Genomic DNA, 23,655 nt, shown 5'->3' with positions numbered 1-23,655 from the left:
GTATGTACAGGAGGTTTACTTTAAAAATAGCTTTAGCAAAGCGAAAAAGTGTATTTGATTTTGGGAGAGTACTAGCAGGAAACAGAAAAAACTGAGACAGATTTGTGAAAAAAAGTATATATACTTTGAAACTGTGTATTTTAAGCAATAAAGGGAAGAATACTTATGGACCAAATAGTGAAAAATCTCACTTCAAACTCACAAAATGTACCTGCTAGTTATTTAACATTTTATATCAGTAGTCAGAAATTTTTGTTTTGGGATATCAATTCTCAAAAAGAAATACTTGAAATTAAAATAACCTGTCAACCCAAATACATTTAAGATTTAATTCACAAAACAAGACAGGTGACTTTATTTGTAAAATGCAATAATTGCTTTCACTAACAATGAATGCTGATGTCTAAAATGATCAAATATGGAATATATAGATTACCATTTTCTGGAGAATGAAAATGCTTAGTAAATTCTGAAGTCATTCACTTTCTAAATTAATACATGGAAATACTTTAGAGATCACCACTTAGAATTCTGTATTTGTATCATAGTACATTTCATATTTTTAAAACTATAATGTATCCTTGAAGTCTTTACAACTTCAGAGACAGTAGTCACTCTTGCATTTTATGCATGGCCAAATTTCTGCCTATTTTACGAGAAGTTAAACACTTGGATGAAAGATGATGTATCACCAATAAAACCTTACCTTTTAGTTCTGTTATCCCATCAATGGATTCATAGGTCTCATTAATGTTAATGGAAAATGTCTTTATGTGTCATGTGCAAAACAGGGTTGGGAGATATTTCACCCAGCAATGTCTTTATAGCAAGTATGCTAGGGCTAAAATGACCTAAAAAGTAGTTTCCTTCCCATCTAAGCCCAGATAAGGTTAGTCTTCCAGGTAAAAATGAGCATATGAAGTGGCTAAATTAGAATTGACTTTAAAAATAGATGTATTATTTTTTTTAAAAAGGCCTGAACACCCCCTCCCACCACCACCAATCCACCACCTTTAGAATTTTTGGAGTAACCCCTACTTAACTAATAGTTCAGAAATATTCCTTCAGGCAAATCCAGTAGCTTCCCTACCACTGAGACCTGGAACCAAAGCTGGTTATATACTGCTTACTCAACATATAGGAAGTTGTTTCCATTGAATTATTTACTGGAATTTGAGTGATGCTTTGTTTATTTGTTTTCATTTTGTAGTGATGGACTGTATGAAATCATTCTTGTGGATAAAGGTATGCATTTATAATGTGTATTATGGCAGCCTTTGGCCGCGGTGTAGAGTTTTCTCTAGGGCAAAGCTAAGTGTCTAGCAGCAGAATAGAATCTGTAACATTACAGAATTGAGTGATGGTCCAAGAATATAAATGATGAATATTATTCATCACGAATGTTGTTTTGGTTATTCAAGTTGAAATCTTCCAGAATCACTATACAGACTAAGAATATTTTAAATCTTCTTTATAAGGAATATCAAGAAAGGAGGCAGTTTCTCCTAGAGAAGAAGATGCATATTGGTTGTTTCTGCCGTGGCATGACACTTTTCTATCTGGAAAGCCCTTTACAGTCATTAGCTATGCATGAGAGTCCACAGAGCCCATTTTCCTAATAACCTCTGTACCTGTTTCTCAGCACAGTTCTCAATTCCTTCTTCTTTCCTTCATATGTTTAAGAGCAGAACATCAAAGAAGCAATACTCTGTCCCTGATGACTTCAATGGGGACTATGTTAGATCAGAGAATGGAAACTATTTTATCGACATCTTCAGTGATGCCCACTCTCCTTACTTCCAGGAATTGAGGGGGGATGCTGCATGGTGACACGGGTAGATACAATAAATTTAAAAAACTGTAATTTATCTCCTGAAAGCTGGGACTCTCAAAATTTTGACTTCAGGACCCCTTCACAATCTTCAAAATTATGGAGGATCTCAAAAAGCTTTTGCTTATCTGAGTTATATCTATTAATATTTGCTGTATGATAAGTTAAAAATGAGGACTTTGCAATATTTATTATTCATCTAAAATAACGTGTTACCATAAATAACTTTTTCTTTTCATAAATAACTTTTTAATGAAGAGTAAGTATAGGTCACAAAACAAAAAATTTAGTGAGAGGAGTGGGCAATTTTTCCAGTTTTCTAATTTTGCAAATCTTTGAAGTATCTGGCTTTATAGAGGAGAGCTTAATTCTCATATCTGCTTCATTATTCAGTCTTTGGCAATAACACACATCATGCAGCCTCTGGAAAACTTTATGTCCACTTGTGAAATAATGAAAGTTAAAAGATAAATAATTTTTCAGTATTATTATGAAAAGAATTTTGACCTCCTAGACCTGCTGAAAAAGTTTCAGGGATACCCCTTTAGAGGTCCTCAGGACACACAGTGAGTACTTCTGCCTAAAAAACAGCCTTAAAAAACTTCTGCCTTAAAAAGAAGGCTTATAGGGGCGCCTGGGTGGCTCAGTGGGTTAAAGCCTCTGCCTTCAGCTCAGGTCATGATCTCAGGGTCCTGGGATCGAGCCCCACATCGGGCTCTCTGCTCAGCGGGAGCCTGCTTCCTCCTCTCTCTCTCTGCCTGCCTCTCTGCCTACTTGTGCTCTCTGTCAAATAAATAAATAAAATCTTAAAAAAAAAAAAGAAGGCTTATAGAGAAACTGTTGTTCGAGGGAATTTTATCGCTTATATTAATACTGTAGTGATACGGATTTGTTTTTAAGCCAAGTCTGGGTCACGGTTTTATTTTGTGACTTTTAAGTTTCATCATCAACTACTAATCTGAAAATCATTTATACTCTGGGCCTTGAAGAACAAAAAAGGGATATTGTGATGTTATATAACTGAAAATTTAAGTCTTATTTCTAAAAAAAACTTTATTAAAGACAGACCTATGAATGTGGACTGTGTATGTAATATGTGCTGGACTCCTTTATCTTTTTACCCTTTATCCTTGTGAAGCTGTGGAGGAGGAGAAGGAGGAGGAGGAGGAAGAGGAGGAGGAGGAGCAGGAGGAGGAGAAGGAGGAGGAGGAGCAGGAGGAGGAGGAGGAGCACCAAAATCCACAACAAACAATTCAGACATGGCATAGGTAGGAATCACTAACCACAGCATTCTGAGACAAGGAATTAAAAATAGTTATAATTTGGAGGAGTCATTTAGTTTTTGGAATGAGATAGGCTTGTGTTATGAAAGACTGAGGTTTAGGAAAAGAGCAAGTCAGGATCTTAGCAGTTTCACGCAAGGGATGGACTTTTCTATAGGCAACATGAGGAGAAAATGAAAACATTGGTTTGAGAGATATTCTGAGAAGTTGACTGATGTGGAGGAGACTGGCAGCTGCCCGTCAACATTTGTTTTCCATTTCTTCATAAACACAGATCGGCCACATAGCCCTGGTTCCCTTACAGGTTGGAGGGTGGGTGCCCGTGACTTCATCCTTGCTGACGGAATCTAGGCAGGAATAACGTAGGTTATTCTAGCCTTGGGGATGTGCTTCCTTTATGTTCTCTTTTTCCTTCCCACTAGCTGGAACCTATGAAACTCCAGCTTTAATTGGGCAGATGATGAAAGTGCCCTATGGGTACGGTGGAACAACATGGTGGAAATAACTAATGTTCTAAATAACTTTGGAGAATGCAGCTGCCCACTCACCTAAAGCATTCAGCCTAAACTCTAATTGAGAAACAAATGTGTACCTACTTTAAGCCACTGAATTATTACTGGCCCCATTTATCACATTGGCTTAGCCTTACCCTCACACGACAGAATATAGAGTAGAGCTTTGAGATAGTAAGAAATCAAGGATAACTCTAAGGTTCTGAATCTGAATGACAGATTCTGAATAAATCATGCGTGTGTTCACTTCCTTACTCACTTATTCATTAACTCACTCAAATATTTATCTAGTGCTTATTATTTGCCACACATTGCTCTATGTGCTGCCTCTATGGCAGTGAACAAAGCAAAAAGTTCTTGCCTTCATGAAGCCTATATTTTTGTGGTGCATTCCAATGCCCTACAAACAAATGCACACCATGATGAGAGTAGTGACAGATGCTGCAAAGAAATCTCAAGCAGGTAAAGGGTGCAGAGAATTTAAGGAAGAGTGACCAAGTTAAGACTTCTCTGAAGAAGTGACTTTTGAAGAAGTGGTGAGCACTTGAGAAAGTGAAAATGAGATCTGTATATATTGCATTGATTCTATATTGAAACTGCATATTTGAGTTTTGATGTGCAAAACTCAAAACGGTACAAAAAGTGGATCAATGGCAGAGCGTATCTGTAAGTTTTTCACCTATACAACTTCAGGAAAACAAAGGAATCTGTGTAGAATAAAAACAAAAAGCAAGAGGATACAAGGACTATAGTAATTATCGAGGATCTGTTGGAAGAAAAGTGACTGGGAAGGTGTAAGACAAAAAAAGACATATAAATGTGGGAAATAGGTGAAGAGATCAGGGCGGTGATGAAGAAAAATAAAAGACAATAGAAGTGTCTCAGAAACTGAAGCCAGAAGTCTTCAAAGGGGCAGGTATGAAAAGCTGTGCCCCATACATCAGAAAGATCAAGGAAGATAAGGACAGAGAAAATGCCTTTGAACTTGGCTGAATTGAGATCATTGGATACCATAAAGAGGCAAAGATGGAAGCCAGATTTAGGAGGGGAATTAAGGGGGGAAATACTTTAAATATAGTTCATCTAACTCCTCACCATTGTTATTGGACATTTATTGAGTGCAGTGATTCTATAGGGCTCTACTCTGATAGCCGGAGTATTCGCTGAGTCTAGTTACCACGTTTGTGAAGAATGAGTGAAGAAGAACCAGAGTCTGGCACCTCTGTTAACCCTTTTAGGAAGGCTCTGGAGGACAGAATTACAAAATGTTTTTAACCCCTTTGGTTGCCTGGCTTTGCTGAATTTAGCAAGACTCAAGAATCCACAACCTAAGCAGACAAGGCAATTAGATGTTAAAATCCCAGAGGCTACAACTAAGCTGTCAGAAGAAAGTGAGTGTGGAGAGATAATTATCCAGCAATTATAAGAAACTAGGCAAAAATCTAAGAGAAAAAAGGTCTATTGGCATGTTGTAAAACTGAGAGGTTAACAATTTGCTTAGTTTTGTTGACACTAGGCTAAAATATGTGTTTCATCAGAAGGTGGTGTTCCTTGGTGTCTCTATTACCATACTACTAAAAACTCAGCTGAAAAGACTCTGAAAAAAAGCAACACATGTGAAAATGACAGGAAGTAAAGAAAGCAGTTGGGCCTTAGAAATTCAGGTAGCAAGAAGCAAAATCCTCCTGCATTTTGTATTGTAATCCATCATCCAGCTAATGCTTTGCCAATCTGAAAACACTGGGGAATCACAAGAAGATAAAACATAAAATCTTTGGTAAAAGTAGCCATGAATCGAGGAAGAAGAAAAGAGGCTCACTGGATTTGAGGGCCAACACAAAAGAAACAGGAAGGGAACAAACCCTCATCTGATGGGTAAATGCACAAGGTGGAGTATAGAAAAGTACGACTAGACAAAGCAAAAGACTTCAGTGAGGATAGTTGAAATACTTTCTTTTAAAAATGTTTAGTCGTCGTGATTTCTTTAATGCTGTATTTCCCTCAGAATGATAAGGATTCCATTTTTCCCCCCTGGGCTCTAATTTTGGGATTATGTTAAAGTACATAAGGCAATAAAATGAAGACACCCCGGAACTGTAGAGGTTTTACTTACTCTATTCCTTGTGGAATCCAGAATGGTTACATAAAATATTTTCCAACTTAATCTATAATTTTTTTTTCTGAAAAAATTAGCATTTGTGTTTACCCTGTGTACTTTCTAAAATGCACATCATGTACAAAGTATATTAATAGTGGAAACATAGTTTACCTCTTTTAGCTAGATTAATTTGCAATCACCTGACACTGGTGGTCTTTTTTTTCCAAAGACAAAATTTTGATTGTCTTTACGGGGAAAAAAAAAAAAAAAAAAAAAGCCACAACAAACCAAGCTACGTTTGTTTTCAGAAAACTGTTTTTCTTCTAGAGAGAAAAAACATTTTCTTCACAATGAATGATGATATATCTATTTTTACACTTGAGATTTAATGAAAATCCTTTCTTTTGCCACCACCTACTAAATCAGAATGGCAGCCTGAAATCACTCATTTTTGCTTAGCAAGAATACATAAGCAACATATTTTAGAAAGTTGTAAAATGAAGGTCTTGGTTTTGTAAGACATAATGCAATTAACAGTTTAAAAAAATACCAGGATAAATAATGAAGTTAGAATTCTACAAAAGTCCCCAGACCTCTTGGCATTGAGCTAATTAGTGTTATAGTAATAAGCCATGCGTAAGCCAGGTAGGTGGCTGGATGACAAAGGCAGTAAATGAGATCTTTTGTGACACTTTCTTCTTAGTTTAGGAATGTCCTTACTGTCCCCAGAAGCTGTATCCTGAATGAATCAAGGATTTTCTTGTGACCTGTAGCCACACATCTATAGCACTTATTCCTATATCAAACAGGAATGGATAGAAAGTATGGGAAAGACACGAAGGCTTGCAAATCATCAACCCGGTTGAAGTTTGCTATGTGTGAAATAATCTTATATTTGAACAGCCAGTCAGGACTGGGAACCAAGTGTGAGGCTGATGAGAAAATGGCATTTCCTTCTTATCGCAAAAATGAGACTTATGGGCATTTGGCTCTCTAAACTCTTCTACTGTAACTACCATTTAATAGTTGTTTTCTGTGTACCAGGTCCCAGACTAGATGCTGGCCTTATATTGTTTCTCTCTCTCATCTACAAACATGTAAGATAAGTGTATTCTATTTTGCAGAAAAGGAAAATAATCTCTAGTCAAGAAAAGTTGCACAACACCTCAGAATTTGTGGCTAGAGACACAGTTATATTTAAATTAATTGCAACTGTAACACTTAATTCTGATGTGTTTTTTCACAAAGCCATTTTTATTATTGATATGCAATCAAGGAAAACCTAAAAAGTTTTAAGTGTTGATTTTTGACATCATGAGTCCTTTTCTTCCTTGAAAAGAAAACCCTTCAGGTCTTCAGAAAACAAGACTTGTAGGTTACAAAAATGTGTGGTTATCATTGCTCTCCAGGTCCAGCTCTGTGGGTCACTTTCAGTTTCTGGAGTGTCCTGTGTTTGTTTTGTCTTGTTTTTGTCTTCTTTTGATTCTTCCCCCCACTTGGTCCTCTACAGGGATTATTTCCTCTGATGCACCATCCATCTGCCTAATCCCAAGTCAGTCTTTGGTTTCTCAGTTCAGATGCCGGTTCCTCAAGAAGCCAAGGTCAGGGGCCCCAGGTGTGCACCTTTGCTACTTGCATGCTTGCATCCACCACTTGCCTGTGGGTGCCCAGAGTCATTTTTTTTTTTTTTCCAGCTTTGTATCCCCAGGACCAGCACAATGCAGAATAGGTACTCAAATATTTACTTACTGTGTATACATTAAAGTATGAGTGACTATCAGACCTGCCAAAGTCAGATGAGAACTGCACTGCTTTATTAAGGGCTAAAGGCAAGGAAGAAACAGAAAATAGGGCTATTTCAGATTGAGGACTGGAATTTAATAAAATAATGAAAGAAAGTCAGACAGAGATAAAGAGACAGGGTTGGGGGCGTAGAGAGAGAGAGAGTGCTATAATTTATTGGAGTCAGGCAGACTGGGATATTAATACTTGCTCTTTGACCTGGGGCATGTTCCTTAGTTTCTCTGAACCACTTTTTCACGTGTTTAAGAAAGGGTTGTTGGACAAGTCTGATGTGTGCCTACTATGTAAAAAACCCTGATGTGGCATTATTATTATTATTAAGAAGGGTATAGGAAAAATATTATTCTCTTGGATGAATTTACTTGGTTTTGTGCATCTTTTTCTTTGTTCCCTGTTGAGATGGATGCTGAGTCTTTATGCTTTTTCTTGATTTTAGGCAGAATAGAGGATGCTTTATATTTTCACATCTGTTTTCCTTTTTGTTGTTGCTAGTTCCTTCATGAGAATGTTTGTATACGCTCTTTTAACTGAGGAGAATATGCAACTTTAAAAGGATTTAAACAAATAATGAAGAGACAATAAAAAAAATCATACCTGCCTAGAACAACTCCTTTCTCATTTGCATATAACTTGCCACAAGCACAGATTTCTTATCTAGTTATGATTATTATGTGAATATATGTTACATATATAATATGTACAAATATATATTGTATTCTGCTCTTTTGCTTAACATCTTATGGTAAATATTACCCACATGGACTTCTAGAATCAAAAACATTTGGAAAAAAGTCTTTGTTACATCAGTTGGCCCCTTACGCCCTTCTCATTGGTTACCATTGTACAGTTTAAATGTGATAGTCCATCTAACATTATTGTGTATGTTCTATTCTTTGACAGCATTTCTCGTGGCATAGATTCCTAACCTTTTAATTATGACAAAATATTCAAAAGGTTAATGAAACAACCCCAAAGGAGCTTCCGGTACATTATAGTAGCCCAGGCTTATTGTCCCTGGCTTAAAACTGATTATGTGAAAGAACAGTGTGCACCTCTAGAAAGGCTGGCAATTCTGCCATCAGATAAATGATTGCAGCCTTCAGTGGGCTGGCTCCCTTTATTTTAGCTACCGGTTGTAGAGCTGCGAGACAGAAGCCTGCATGGAGAATGAAGGCCCAGACTTTTTTTTTCTTTTTTTTTTTTTTTTTAACTGAAATGTCAAGCTATGTGACTATGCCCGGCAGAAGACGACCCCCTGCGAGATGTGATAAGCCCCAGGCCCTCTCCACACACTGCTCTGAAAATGCTGTGGGAGGGCTTCCCAGGCTGATGGAACTAATGACAGTAATAGCTCTGGGTAATTTGTCTTTTTCCTTACTGTGCACATTCTCTCCATGTGGTGCACTTTACACCTACCACCAGGCTCACATCTGGAATGCTACGACCCTCTCAGTCCTGATTCAGATAGGTCGAATTCTCCTGTAAAGTAAATCTGACCTCTCATTTTCTTAATAATTCAGGATTATGCTAATGCTACTCAGCAACCAGTGTAGAATGGTACAGGAGCACTGAAGAAAGCTTAATCCCTTGTCCTGGAAGCATGGCCAAGCTTTCCTTGCATATTTGGCTATAATTTGTCTTCTCTATCATTCTAATCGAGAAAAATAAAAATTTGGAAAAATGTGTCATTACCATTGTTTATGCTTTGTTTCTGGTTGTAGCGCATCCCCTGCTTAAGAAGAAATTTTCTGTTTCTTTTCCTTGGTAAACAGATTTTCCACTAAGGATTTATAAGAATACTAATGATAGGTTTGGGTTTTTAATTCTAACTGTAAAAAATACTTACATAGTTAAAAAGACTGACAAAATAATTTCAGGGATAGATAAAACAGACTTCACAACAGCTTAATCTCATAAATGCAGAGTGCTTTCAGGAAGATTTTAACAATAAAAATCCTTTTTTAGTGCTGGTTGCACAACAAGATTATACTTTTAATATTGTATTTATGTCTTATGTTTTTTGTATTTACGTTTACAATAGCCATATTATTAAAAGTGTGAACATCTGAACATATCTTTTAGAAAAACATGAATGATCTTAAGTACTAAGAAATGTTTGTGTTACATTAAAAGGATAACCTCTTCAATCTTAGCTCTGTGTGAATAAAGGGAGAATAAATTAGTATGTGAAATATTCCCCCAGAGAGCGAGAGAGTCTCAGCCATTATAGAGGTACAAGAACCACACTATTTGCCAGGAAAAACATGTATGCTCATTAGTATGGGTATCTGGATCATTCTGTCAAAATATTTAATAAAGTTATTTCTAAATTATAAAAAGACACTTTATTACTTTCTTCTCCAGTTCAGGTGTAAGAAGGCATAGCCTTGTTTTGAGGACCAAAGATTGTACACAATTAGGAATTGTTTATATTGGTTAGTAATTTATGTTTCTTACAAATGATGTAGAGATTATTAACATTTTTCCATAGATAATATATGTGGCTATAATTGGTCAATAAAAATATAATTCATCAGTGGTGTTTAATCTCTTTTGGTGCCTTTCACTACTGTCTCAATCACTCAAGATTCACACCAGTTTGAAGGCAGAAGAATTTGCATCTCTAAGTATTGGGTCATCTCAGAATTTAATCATGGAATCAGACCACTCCATAAAATCCCAATTTCGCCAGGGTGGCTCAGTGGTTTGTGTCTGCCTTCGGCTCAGGTCTTGATCCCAAGATCTTGGGATCAAGTCCCACTTCGGGTTTCTTGCTTAGTGGGGAGTGTGCTTCTCCCTCTCTCTCTGCTGGTGCCCCTGCTTGTGCCCTCTCTCTCTCTGTCAAATAAATAAAAAAAAAAATAAGTAAAGAAAACCTTAAAGAAAAATAAAATAAAGTCCTTATTTACCTTCTGGATGGATGGTACAAATGGATTCTGGGGGGGGGGGGAGGAAATATATATATTATTTATTATATGTATTATATATATATTACATACGTGTGTGTGTGTGTGTATGTGTGTGTGTATATATATATATTTCCCCCTAACTTGGGTATCCTAAGAAGTCAATGCTTCCCTATTGGTTTAGGATAAAACCAGTTTAATTAGGGAGAGAGAAATAGGGAAAAATGTTATCCTGTGTGTTCCAGTGTCCTCCCTAGAACATTTCTTTCTGTCAGGTCTGAGCTTTTAGGAAGGATTGCTCTAGGAAAAAATAATGATCATTATCCCTGGGTAAAGTAAAACAAGCTGCAGAAAGGCTGCTGTAGAGGCTGATTGTGACAGGTGTACAGCATTGACCCTTCCTGAGTTTCATCCCTTTGGGCAAGATTTGTGCAGAGTGAAGCTTCCGCTTATGTGACAGATAACGGGAGGGGAGGTAGTTGAGAGCAACTTAACTGATAGGTTTGGGACTTGACAAAGATCTGCAACATTTTCATATATATATACATATATATATATGTATATATATACACACACGTATATGTATATGTATATGTATATGTATATGTATATGTATATGTATATACATAATGCTTTAAGATATTTGACAAGAAAACTCTCCAAAGAACAACAAACTAGATAGTGATTTCAGCAGAATCTGTGTAGGGTGAAAAGTCAGTCATTTTGTTTCACTGAAACAGTTGATGACCTAGTAACAAGAAATTTACAAGAACACCCTGTTCAGGATGAGACTGAAGTTGACCCCACCAGTTGCTTTTACCAATACCTTCCATTTATTGAGCCAGGATCCTCATATGAATCACATTACACAGTCCTCACAACAGCTCCAAATGGTTCATGTTACTACAGAGAAGGAAGCTGAAAATTAGAGAGGTCCAACACAGGAAAGGTGGTGAATGGGAACCTAGATCTGAAAAGCCCTCTGTCTTGTTTCTCATCCTCTAATCCACCCACCTTTCTCTTTCTCACTCCTTTCCCTAGCCATCTGTGGTTTTCCTCTCAAAATATAGGAGAGTTCTAAGAAAACAAAGGTGTATAGCAAAGGGGCACCTGGGTGGCTGAGTGGGTTAAAGCCTCTGCCGTCGGCTCAAGTCATGATCCCAGGGTCCTGGGATCGAGCCCCACATCAGGCTCTCTGCTCATCAAGGAGCCTGGTTCCCTTGCTCTCTCTCTGCCTGCCTCTCTGCCTACTTGTGATCTCTGTCTATCAAATGAATAAATTAAAAAAAAAATCTTAAAAAAAAAAAAAGTGTACAACGAGAAAGAACCAAGCATATGAGGGCTTGAATCCCATCTCTGCCAGTTGAGTGACCTGAGCACTCTACAGGTCTCACTGTTCTCCTTGACGGGCTGTGGATAATCCTAACTCACAGAAGACTGAGGGAGAGAATCAGGTCAACTGCTGAGCACAGCAGACACTCAATGAGTGCCATGCATTAATTTATAATGATAAGCCTCCCAATCAAAGTTTGAAAGGTTTTCGTTGTTGTTGTTATTGTTGTTGTTTTATCATTTCTTTCAGGAACTCGAAGTATAGGTATTTATAAAAACATACCCCTCTTCTTTAGAAGACTCATAAAATTGTAGCATATTTATACATAAAAGCATATTAATTTACATTTTTATAAAACGTGGCCTCTTAGGATAGTCAACAGTTTTTGGACACAGTTATTATATGTAAAATAGTACTTTGCAATATTTTTCTTTAAACAAATTTCTTTAGCTTGTAAAAATGGTAAGCATGGCATTTTGACTTAGATAGTAGTAAAGATTTTATAGCTTATTTGGCTGATTCTTGAGAAATGCTGATAGCCTTTTATCTTGAGCTGCCTTCCTCCCAGTACCACCTTTCTTAGGGAAGCTTCTTTGCATACTGAGGGCAGAATGGAGAAGTTAACTAGTTCTTAAGAGAGCTTACAGGGTAAGTATCCGGACACTCTCAACTGTTATGTTTTCATTACTTCTTGGATTTAGCATAGGCTTACTGAACTCTTCAATATGTCTAAATTCTGTGAAATTACAAAGATATGTAGAAAAGACTTTCTGACTTAAAGCAGCTTATTGTTGAGTAAGAGAGCTGAAACATTATATACAAAGAGATAGAAAACCAGTGGAAGGGCGAAAAACTGAGTTCACAGGAGGAAGAATCCCTTCAGCTGAAGGGATTAGGCTTCATGGATGGGTGATTTTTGAACTGGGTTATTGAGGAGGTATGATCTGGATAAAGATAAGGGGAAGACATTTCAGGTAGAAGAAGGAAGGAATAAAATGAACAAAACCATGAATGGTAATGTGAGGGTTGTGTACAGGGAACAATGAGAAATCCCCCTCTGATAGCATTTTGGCATGAGTTCATAGCACAAACACATACTCCCAAGGCCCCCTTAGCCTCCTGAAATTCCCTCTGAGATGAGACCCAGGAGTCAGCATGTGTTCTCAGCATGGATCCCAGTGCATTCGGTTAGAACCCCTGAGAAACAGACAAGGCTGAGGAACTGGAAGTAATGGAATAGTTGGAGGGTCGACAAATGGTTCTTAGCCCAGGCTGCGTACACGGTAGGAGGGAGCAGAGGGGTGGCTCTACTCCCTCCCGCCCTCTCTTCCTCCCTTTCTCCTTGCCTTCTTCCCTTTCCTCTTCTTCCTCCTCCTCCTTCCTCTCAGCCTCTTTCTTTCCTATCTAAGCCCCAGGTCAATTAAATTAGAATCTCTGAACACGGGGCCTTTGTATCAATGTATGTATCTTTTACTTTTTATTATAGAATTAAAAAAATTGAAGTATAATGAACACACAGTGTTATATTAGTTTCTGGTGTACAATATAGTGATTCAACCTCACTAGAAGAGTACACTTAATGCTCATCACAGTAAGTGTACTCTTCATCCCCTTTATCTACTTCACCCATTGCCCCCTCCCCCCATCTATTCCCCTCTGGTAACCATCGGTTTGTTTTCTGTATTAAAGAGTCTGTTTTTCTGTTGGTCTCTCTCTTTTTTTTTCCTTTGTTTTGGTTTCTTTGTTTTGTTTCTTAAATTCCACATATGAGTGAAATCATATGTGATATTTGTCTTTCTCTGTCTGACTTATTTCACTTAACATAATACTTTCTAGATCCATCCACATTGTTGCAAATGGCAAGCTCTCATTCTTTTTTTATGGCTGAGTAATATTCCATCGTAGTATTATGGGAAAATTTAAAAAATATATATATTTATTTAAATATATATATATGTATCTACACATATATATACATATATATGTGTGTGTGTATATATATATACAGAGAACACTATAGTGAACACCCATGCACCCACCACCTAATTTCAAAAACTGTACCAGCTATATTTTCATTTGTACCTCTACCAGCTTTCTCACCTTCTATATGATTTTGAAACAAATCTTTTACATTATAAAATTTCACCTATAACATTTCAGATTTCTAAAAGTTCTAATTTTGTGCTCTGGACCTGTATCACTTTCTGGTAGCCGGCTTAACGAGGCTCATTCCCCACGCTATTTATGTTTTGATATAGCCCCTTGGATCCACTTCTCCACACCTCCTACCTTGCAACAACTGGTGCTTTTCTATTTGTAGAATTTCAGCAATTCTTTTCTTACATCTCAGGTTGAATTCATAGGTGTTCAGGATGATTTGATAGTTATCTAGCCGAATTCAAGAGATCAGATTAAATGAATTCCCCTACCCTTCTGCCATCTTGCCTCCCTCAAAATTTCATTCATAGCATTTCAGTATGTATCTCTAAGTAAGTATGTAAAAGTGCCATAATACTCTTTAAACACTTAAAGAAAGAAATAATTTTTTTAGGGGTATCTGTGTGGCTCAGTCTGTTGAGCATCCAACCCAGTTTCAGCTTAGATCATGACCTTGGGGTCTTGAGATGCAGCCCCTTGTCAGACTTTGCCCTCAGTAGCGAGTCTGCTGGACATTCTTTCCCTCTCTCTCTGCCCCTTCCCACCATGTGTGGTCTCTCTTTACAAAGAAATGAACACATCTTAAAAAAAAAGTAATCTTTAAAAAGATTACTTATTTGTCAGAGAGAGAGAGAGTGAGCAAGAGAGAGATTGTGAACAAACAGCGGGAGCAGCAGGCAGAGAGAGAAGCAGGCTCTCCACTGAGCAAGGAGCTGAGTGCGAGATTTGAACCCAAGACCCAGGGATCATGACCTGAGCAAAAGTTAGATGCTTAACCTACTGAGCCACCCAGGCATCCCGACCAGTAATTTTTAAATATCATGAAATAGCCAGTTGTGTTCTGATTTTTTACTGTTTCATAATTCTGTGTATGTGTATAATTTTTTACAGATTGTTTGAATTACAGTTTTGACTAGATCTACACATAATGAGTGGTTGATATGGCTCCTTCAATCTATGTGTTTCCTCTCCATTTCTCTCTCTCTCTCTTTTGGTTTAGTTTTCTTCAAGAAACTAGATTGTCCTACAGTTTCTCTCACCCTGCATTTTACTGATTACAGTCGTGTGGTATCATGCAACATATTTTCTAATCATTTATAGATATTTGGATCTAGAGGTTTAATAAGATTTAGTGTCCAGAGCTTTTTTGTTTTGTTGGTTTTTGTTTTGTTTTGTTTGCAAGACCATTTTCTAGGTGTGTTCTTTCAATAGGAGCACATAATATCTATGTATCTCTCTTATTGAGGTGTTAGCAACCACTGATAATGCCTGGAGCCATTTATTTAATATACACTGTAAAATGATGACATTCCATCTTATCTTCATTAACTTGCTGGAATACTGTAGAGGCATTTTCTCTCATCTACTAGTTGCTTAAAAAATAGTTCAGTTTAAATAAGAAAGGCAGGATACGTGACTCTTTCCCTTATTTATCAGTTTTCAAAATAATGAATTTGTTCATTAGCAACATGTAATGGAATCTAATTATTAGATTAATTATTTGACTTGCTATTAAATATGAATTTAAATCTGTATGGGCTTTTCCAGTCCATTTCAATGTTACTGTTATTGATGCTGATATTGTTCTCTCTTTGCTTGGTGGGAACCTCTTCCATTTGGCTCCTGAGTTCTTTTGACATGACCCTAACAGTATTTAAAATATTATCTGCTATCTGATATGACAAGATGTTTCAGTATCATCACATACATCACCTACATTTCCTGCCCCAAACCTACACTCAGTTATTTCTCCAAAGAGCTCTTTAGTAGGAAACCATATTTTAAGTCTACAGTCTAGATGCTAGGGGTTCTCATTGCTATTATGCAACGTTTCTGAGCCTCTTCAATAGAAAGAGCTAGGGGAGAGTTTCTTTTTTAAGGTAACATCATATCACAAATTTATGCTGATACTTTTAAATTCAAAGCCAGAACCACAGAGTATCTCCTTTTCCCTAGCTTTCCCCCAAATTCCAGTTCTCAATGACATCAGGAAGATTAGAAAGAGAATGTTTTACACTAAATCATTTGATTTGCCCTATAAGGCACACATGGACGTTTCAAATTAACAATACCAGAGCCGAGGGGACCCAGTGTAGTGCTGCCAGTGTCCTGGTGGATCACCTGAGGGCAATCACTGAATTTGAAATGTTTAAATTGGATACAAAACGGTTTCAGCAATGCAGACAATTAAATGTGTTGTTTTGGGCGATGGCGCCGTTGGTAAAACATGTCTCCTGATATCCTCCTGCACAACAAACAGATTTCCCTCTGAGTATTAACCAACTCTTTCTGACAGCGATGCGGTCACAGTAATGACTGGTGGACAGCCAGATGCTCTCGGACTTCGTGATACTGCCGGGCAAGAGGATTCTGACAGATTAGGACCACTGAGTTATCCACAAATAGATGTGTATCCAGTCTGTTTTTCAGGGGTCTCTCTTTCCTCATTTGAAAACGCGAAGGAAAAGTGGATGCCAGAGATAACTCACCATTGTCCAAAGACTCCTTTCTTGCTTGTTGGGACCCAAACTGATCTCGAGATGACCCCTCTACCACCGAGAAACTTGCCAAGAACAAACAGAAGCCTGTCACCGCAGGGACTGCTGAAAAGCCGGCCCGTGGCCTGAAGGCAGTGGAGTGCGTGGGCTGTTCTGCGCTCACCCAGAAAGGCCCAAAGAATGCATCTGACGAGGCAATATTGGCTGCCCTGGGGCCTCCGGAACCGCAGAAGAGCCGCAGCCGCGTGCTGCTGTGAACGGCTCTCCAGAGGCTTGCCCGCACAGCTGGTGTCGGCCTTGCGCTAAAAGCAATGTTACATCAAACTCAAGAGTAAAGATTACAATTCGTTTCTGCAGTCATGACAGATACCCTGCACCTACTCGCGTGCACTCGTGGGAGACAAGGCCCATAGATATGATCCTCGTCCGCCTCTCAGTACTAGTTCCTTTGAATAATTGTGTCTTAGGAGAACAGTGAACAATACTAGTTTTTGTTTGGCTGTTTCAGGTTTTTTTGTTTTGTTTTGTTTTGTTTTGTTTTGTTTTCCTTAAAAGCAAAGCATGCTTGTGATGACTCTGTAACACATGAATTTGGGTCGTTGAAGCTGCTTAATCTGACACATTTAGATTTTTACTTTTTTTCCTTCCTTCCTTCCTTCCTTCCTTCCTTTTATCTTTCTTCCTTCCTTCCTTTTAATTTTTATTAACATGTAATGTATTATTTGTTTCAGGGGTACAGGATTCATCAGTCTAACACAATTCACAGCACTCACCATAGCACATACCCTCCCCAATGTCCATCACTCAATCATCCCATCCCTCCCGCCCCCCTCCCCTCCAGCAGCCCTCAGTTTGTTTGCTGAGATTAAGAGTCTCTTATGGTTTGTCTCCCTCTCTGATTTCATCTTGTTTCATTTTTCCCTCCCTTCCCCTATGATCCTCTCTCTTGTTTCTCAAATTCCTCATATCAGTGAGATCATATGATAATTCTCTTTCTCTGATTAACTTATCTCACTTAACGTAATACCCTCTAGTTCCATCCACGTCATTGCAAGTGGCGTGATTCTGCGTCTTTTTGATGGCTGCATAATATTCCATTGTATATATGTACCACATTGTCTTTATCCATTCATCTCTTGATGGACATCATAGTTTGGCTATTGTGGACATTGCTGCTATAAACATTCAGGTGCACGTGCCCCTTCGGATCACTACATTTGTATCTTTAGGGTAAATACCCAGTAGTGCAATTGCTGGGTCATAGGGTAGCTCTACTTTCAACTTTTTGAGGAAGCTCCATACTGTTTTCCAGAGTGGCTGCACCAGCTTGCATTCCCACCAACAGTATAGAAGGGTTCCTCTCTCTCCACATCCTCGCCAGCATCTGTCATTTCTGGGCTTGTTAATTTTAGCCATTCTGACTGGTGTGAGGTGGTATCTCATTGTGGTTTTGATTTGTATTTCCCTGATGCCAAGTGATGTGGAACACTTTTTCATGTGTCTGTTGGCTATTTGACTGTCTTCTTTGCAGAAATGTCTGTTCATGTCCTCTGTCCATTTCTTGATTGGATTATTTGTTGTTTGGGTGTTGAGTTTGATAACTTCTTTATAGATTTTGGATACTAGCCCTTTATCTGATATGTCATTTGCAAATATCTTCTCTCATTCTGTCAGTTGTCTTTTGGTTTTGTCAATTGTTTCCTTTGCTGTGCAAAAGCTTTTTTTCTGGATGAAGTCCCAATGGTTCATTTTTGCCATTGGTGATAATTTATTTATTTATTTATTTTGTGGGGCCAGGGAGGATGTGGGAGGTTTGTTTTTATTTAGTCATGTTTTTAAAATTCATTAACCACTGGGCAGCCCTTAATGGGAGAAGGATGGATTGATTGCATATTCCACTTCCTAGATCTAGTTTAGAAAACTTGCTCTCTACCTGGTGCTCTTAAAAGGAGTATAGCAGGGGCGCCTGGGTGGCTCAGTGGGTTAAACCTCTGCCTTCGGTGCAGGTCATGATCCCAGCATCCTGGGATCGAGCCCCGCATCGGGCTCTCTGCTCAGCAGGGAGCCTGCTTCCCCCCCCCCCCCACCGCCTGCCTCTCTGCCTACTTGCGATCTCTCTATCTCTTTCAAATAAATAAATAAAATCTAAAAAAAAAAAAAAAGGAGTATAGCAAATGCCTCATTTAATAACCTACTCCTTTTTGAACTTTGCCTTTTCTCTCTACCCTTAAGTAGATCCAGTATTTGATGAAACTTGTGAATGTGGGTAGAAGCTTTCTTGCCCCTCCTTTTTTCTAGGGTGCACTATATATGTGACTCTGACTTTCAAGAATGGTTTGCCATTTGCTAACTTTTTTTTTGAAATTAATTTCTTTTTTTAAAATATTTTATTTATTTATTTGACAGAGAGAGAGATCACAAGTAGGCAGAGAGGCAGGCAGAGAGAGAGAGAGGAGGAAGCAGGCTCCCCGCTGAGCAGAGAGCCTGATGCAGGGCTCGATCCCAGGACCCTGAGATCATGACCTGAGCTGAAGGCAGAGGCTTTAACCCACTGAGCCACCCGGGCACCCCTTGAAATTAATTTCTAACTCTTTCACTGATAGATGAAGAAAAGTATTTCACCATTTGAAATACACCAAATGAATTGAGTACATAATTAAACACATTTTTTTTCACTGTCAGTCATTGTCTTGTATACTTAGCATAGATGTCTGGTTTAACAGCATGGGATATGGTGTTCTTAGAACACTGCTGAAGATCAGGTAAACTGAGAAAATGCAAGGGGTGGCACCAGAAGACAGAGGTCTACAGAATGATACACGTCCTCTTTCAAGTTGGGAGGGTGGAGACCTGCTTCATGAAGAAGATGGGAGTGGGGAGAACATTTAACAACAGGGACACCAGTCAGAGGAATCCCCTTATTTCTGTTTTGTATATGAGGAACCCTAGAGTAGCTAGTTAAGGCCCAGTCGTTTAATAAAAAGATCATGGAGTCTTATGAAGACTTCATAACTAGTAGCTAGTAGGGATTTTATCTGCTTACTTTGGTTGCAATTTCCAATTTTTTTTTTTAAGATTTTATTTATTTATTTGAGAGACAGAGATCACAGGTAGGCAGAGAGGCAATCAGAGAGAGAGGAGGGGAAGCAGGCTCCCTGCTGAGCAGAGAGCCCGACGTGGGGCTCGATCCCAGGACCCTGAGATCATGACCTGAGCCGAAGGCAGAGACTTTAACCCACTGAGCCACCCAGGCACCCCGCAATTTCCAATTTTTTTAAAATGTTTAGGTAATCTTGTCCTCCTTCCCCAAATCCTGATTCTTGTAGGTTCATTGCTGTTGAACCAATGCTTTCTCATGGCTCTGTTCTTTGTACATGCATTCTTTTCACGTGTATTAAACAAACAAAACCCCCTTAAAAATACTAATACCTTTCTAATAATATTACTGCTGAAATGTTATTCTTTTAACCTTTTTGTTCTTGATGTATATGCCACTAAGGATGTATAGACATTTGTTCTGTCTTAAGATTACTTTGAATAGTTCATCTATTTGATTTTTATCAGCAGTTTGTTACATATTCAGGCTCATTTATTTTATCTTATTTTAATTTTTAGAAATTAATTTATAAATGTAATTTTGTCTTGTATCTATGTACAATTTTCACATAGTTTCAAAGTTACATTTAGAAAACAAATTATTGTCAAAGTAATTCAGCCTGTCCCATCAGCCTCTCTGTTTCCTTTCCCTGTGGATAGCCATTTAAACAGTGTATGGATTGTCATTCTATTGTTTATGTTCAGTACATAATTGTAAATCTGTCCTGGTGATCTTATGTGGAGCCAGACTAGAGAGAGCCTTTACTGTAGAAAATAATGAGCTAGAATGTTTGTTCGTCTTATAGAGCAAGGACTCTGCACAACATTTTAAAGGCTGTGTTTCCTGCATCTAGGTTAGAGGCTGGCACATAGTAGATGGTTGGTAACATGTGTTACGTGAATGAATGAATGAATGAATGAATACTTGGTAGAATTTTGCAATCAGAAGGGTGAGAGAATCAAAGCTGTTCTTTTTTTGAAAACTTAATCTGACAGTAATGGTTAAGGTAATTTGGAAGGAAAAACTGAACACTGAGAATTACTTAGTTAAGTGGATGATAGCAATTTTGAAAAAAAAGAATAAAATGAAAAGAGTACGTGTGTGTGGGTGTATGTGTGTAAATTTTGTGGGCAGGCAGCATGCTGTCCGGATTGGCTCTGTTGATATCTGTTGGGTGTGCTTATGTTTCCGTGGTCAGCTCTCCTCACTTTCATGGCTGGCAGGTGGCGGGCTTTGGCAAGAAGGATAGTTGTTGTCTGCGTCACCTCACTTCTCTTTGAGGTATTTCATCTTTCATCCTTCAGTGGACTCGCTTGGGTTCCTTCCATCCCTGGTAGTCTCAGGGTATTGAGAACAGCAAAAGGCTGTACAAGGTGCAAGTGTTTATTAAGCCTCTGCTTGTGTCATGCTTGCCAAGTTCCCATTGGCCAAAGAAATCCACAATATCAACCCTGATTCAGGAAGTGTCTCATCTAACTCTTGATGAGAAGAGAATTTACAGCCATTTTGAATTTTCTGGTGTGGGATGTATGTGAAACATGTGAATAAGGTCATCTATTTCCTACAGCTTTTAGTTCTAGTCACACACTTCTGTTAATTTACACCTCTGTGTCCTTTCTATGTTTTTTTCTGAAATGTTTCCGAGCCACATAGTCCATTTTGAGTTCTCTATCTTCCACAAAATCTGTCCTTACCAATATTTCACTTATGAGAGTTTCTTTAGTACTTCTGGCTTTTGTCTCAGTGATTGCCTTTTAATTTTACACTTTATAACATATATTTATATCTTTTATATATTTGTATTACATTTTATATTTTTTGCATTTTTTTCTAAATTTTTTATGTATACTTCTAAATTCTCAACCAATTTGCCTTTTCTATTGTAACCTCAATGAATTTAGAATAGTGTTATAAATACTCTATAAATAATTGTTAACTTGAACTTTGGATTGACCTAGAGAACACTTCGGAAACTGGCTATCACCAAAGCCCTCTTTATTTTGCTTTCCAATGGATCTGTCCGCTTATGATTTACTATGTCTAAAAACAGTGGCTAAGGAAATCTGGTTAAATTCAGTAGACTACCTATTTTTAAGTAGGATTAATGGGATTGAATCCATTAAAAATAAAATATTTGTAATTATGTTTTTGGAATTACCTTACATGTGCAATAAGACCAACTAGAAGTAAGACATAAAAGATCTGTGCTGGGGCATGTGTATGACTGAGGAGGAGTCTTTCAGTGGTTCAAGTAGTGAAAACAAAACAAGCAACAAAGATTGTGATGATTCAGGATGTGTCATTGGAAAACTTCTTAATTTCCTTTAGCAAAAGGTCATGTTGGGGACATCTCAAGGAGAGCTGGAGGTATTTGTGTGAGGCAGAAAAATAAAGATAAGTGCTAAGAGGGAAGGTAGAAGAGAGGAGAGAAAATAGTGCCAGGCTAGAACAGCAGTATCAACAGACATCTCGTTCTGATTTAACTTCCTATGGCCTGGGGAAGAGTACTCAGGAGTTCCCAGAAGAAGAAGGAATAAAGACACCCTTTCCTTCTTATCTTCACTGGAAATTTCAGAAGAGAGTGACGGTAAAGGGAGAGAGCCGGGGTGGGGTGCGATCATTTTTGGTTCTAGAAGACAGAAAGGAGAGTTGAAATGGAATTTGTGCAGGGGCACTTTTGTGGCTCAGTCTGTTAAGCATCTGCCTTCAACTTAGGTCATGATCTCAGGTCCTGGGATCAAGCCCCACATCAGGCTCCCAGCTCGGTGGGGAGTCTGCTTCCTTCTCTCCCTCTGCCCCTCCCCCCCTCATGAGCACGTGCTCTCTCTCTCTCCTTCTATGTCTCTCTCCTCTCAAATAAATAAATAAAATTAATTCAAAAAAGAAAGAAAGAAAGAGAGAGAGAGAAAGAAAGAAATGGGATTTGTGCAAAAGCATCTTCTCTTAAGCCAGCAGTGATCCGTGGTTGAAGAGATCAGTACCTAACTTTGGATGAATTACATTAAAACTAAAACTGCCTATGAGGTCTGACTCTAATAGGTTTTTGTGAAGTGCTTGATCATTGGGGAGTATGGTGATTGGATATGATAAATTGTAGGATTTTTCTGCCTGAGAGATCTATAAAATTTTTGTTTTGTTTGTCTGGAGACTGTCAACCTAGACTAAAGTAAACCTCAAAAGTCTTCATTGATCTCCGGTAGAAGAAAATGACTACAAAGGAGTTAACATGTATATATGGAAAGAAATGAGGCTTAGCAAAAGGCATAGCAATTCATCAATGAGAGCTATATTAGTATCCAGAAGTCTAATGGATGCTATCTGTCAATAATTGTTGGAGACTGCTTGTCAACAAATTGGATTGTTTGCCATAGACACTGACAAATTGTATTAACAAGGACCTTGAATTTTCACATACATTTAAAATATTTTTGTGAATATACATAGGCACATATATATTTGTAATGAGAGTGTTTTCCTGCATTTTAAAGTTTCAGGATTTGTCCAATAGGGCCTGAAGTCTTTTCATCAAATGGTGGAACTTATCATGACATTTATACACTCTAACATCCAATCATCTTGGTTTTAATGAAAATATTTTCCTTAAATATTTTGAAAGTAAAGCATCTTCACTGAATCAAAACTGACATTTTAATTTGAACTTTCCAGTCTGAAAGAAGTTCGCAGTCAAAATTTGTCATTAAAAAAACTCAATGAAATGAAAAATAATGATATGCTGGCTTGTGCCTACAGGCATTTGGAATAGAAGTGCTAAAGATACTGTATTTTAATGCTCAGTTGGCTTCTTTTCAGGCAGGGATTAAGTGGGAGGCAGCTCCTGGAGCCGTGGAAAGGGCCACGGCCTTAAACTCAGAAGAGCTGCATTTAAGACAGAGCTGTGTCATTTATCAATGGGATGACTTTGCTCAAGTAACTTAGTTTCTTCATCCTTAAAATTGGGATGATAATAGATATGTCACAGAGCCTTAAACAAAAATGCATGCAAAGTGTTACAAACAAAATTTTATGTAAATGTAAGATTGTTGGAGATATTCCCTATTTTCTAATAAATGGTATTGTTTATATTCAAGTTCTATAAAAATTAATACACATTTATTTTAATTACCTCATTGAAAGAGC

General features: G+C 37.9%; 1 pseudogene across 1 annotated transcript; it reads left to right on the top strand.

The window, feature by feature from the left end:
- Positions 1 to 16,100: 16,100 nt before the first annotated feature.
- LOC308343058 (cell division control protein 42 homolog) lies at positions 16,101 to 16,678 on the top strand (annotated as a pseudogene). Its single transcript has one exon. The product of its transcript is annotated as a cell division control protein 42 homolog (transcript).
- The last annotated feature ends 6,977 nt before the right edge of the window (positions 16,679 to 23,655 follow it).

The sequence above is a fragment of the Martes martes genome (assembly GCF_963455335.1).
Source record: "Martes martes genome assembly, chromosome: 5".
NCBI lineage: Eukaryota > Metazoa > Chordata > Mammalia > Carnivora > Mustelidae > Martes > Martes martes.
The sequence above is the reverse complement of the archived record's forward strand: the minus strand, read 5'-3'. Positions and strand labels throughout refer to the sequence as shown.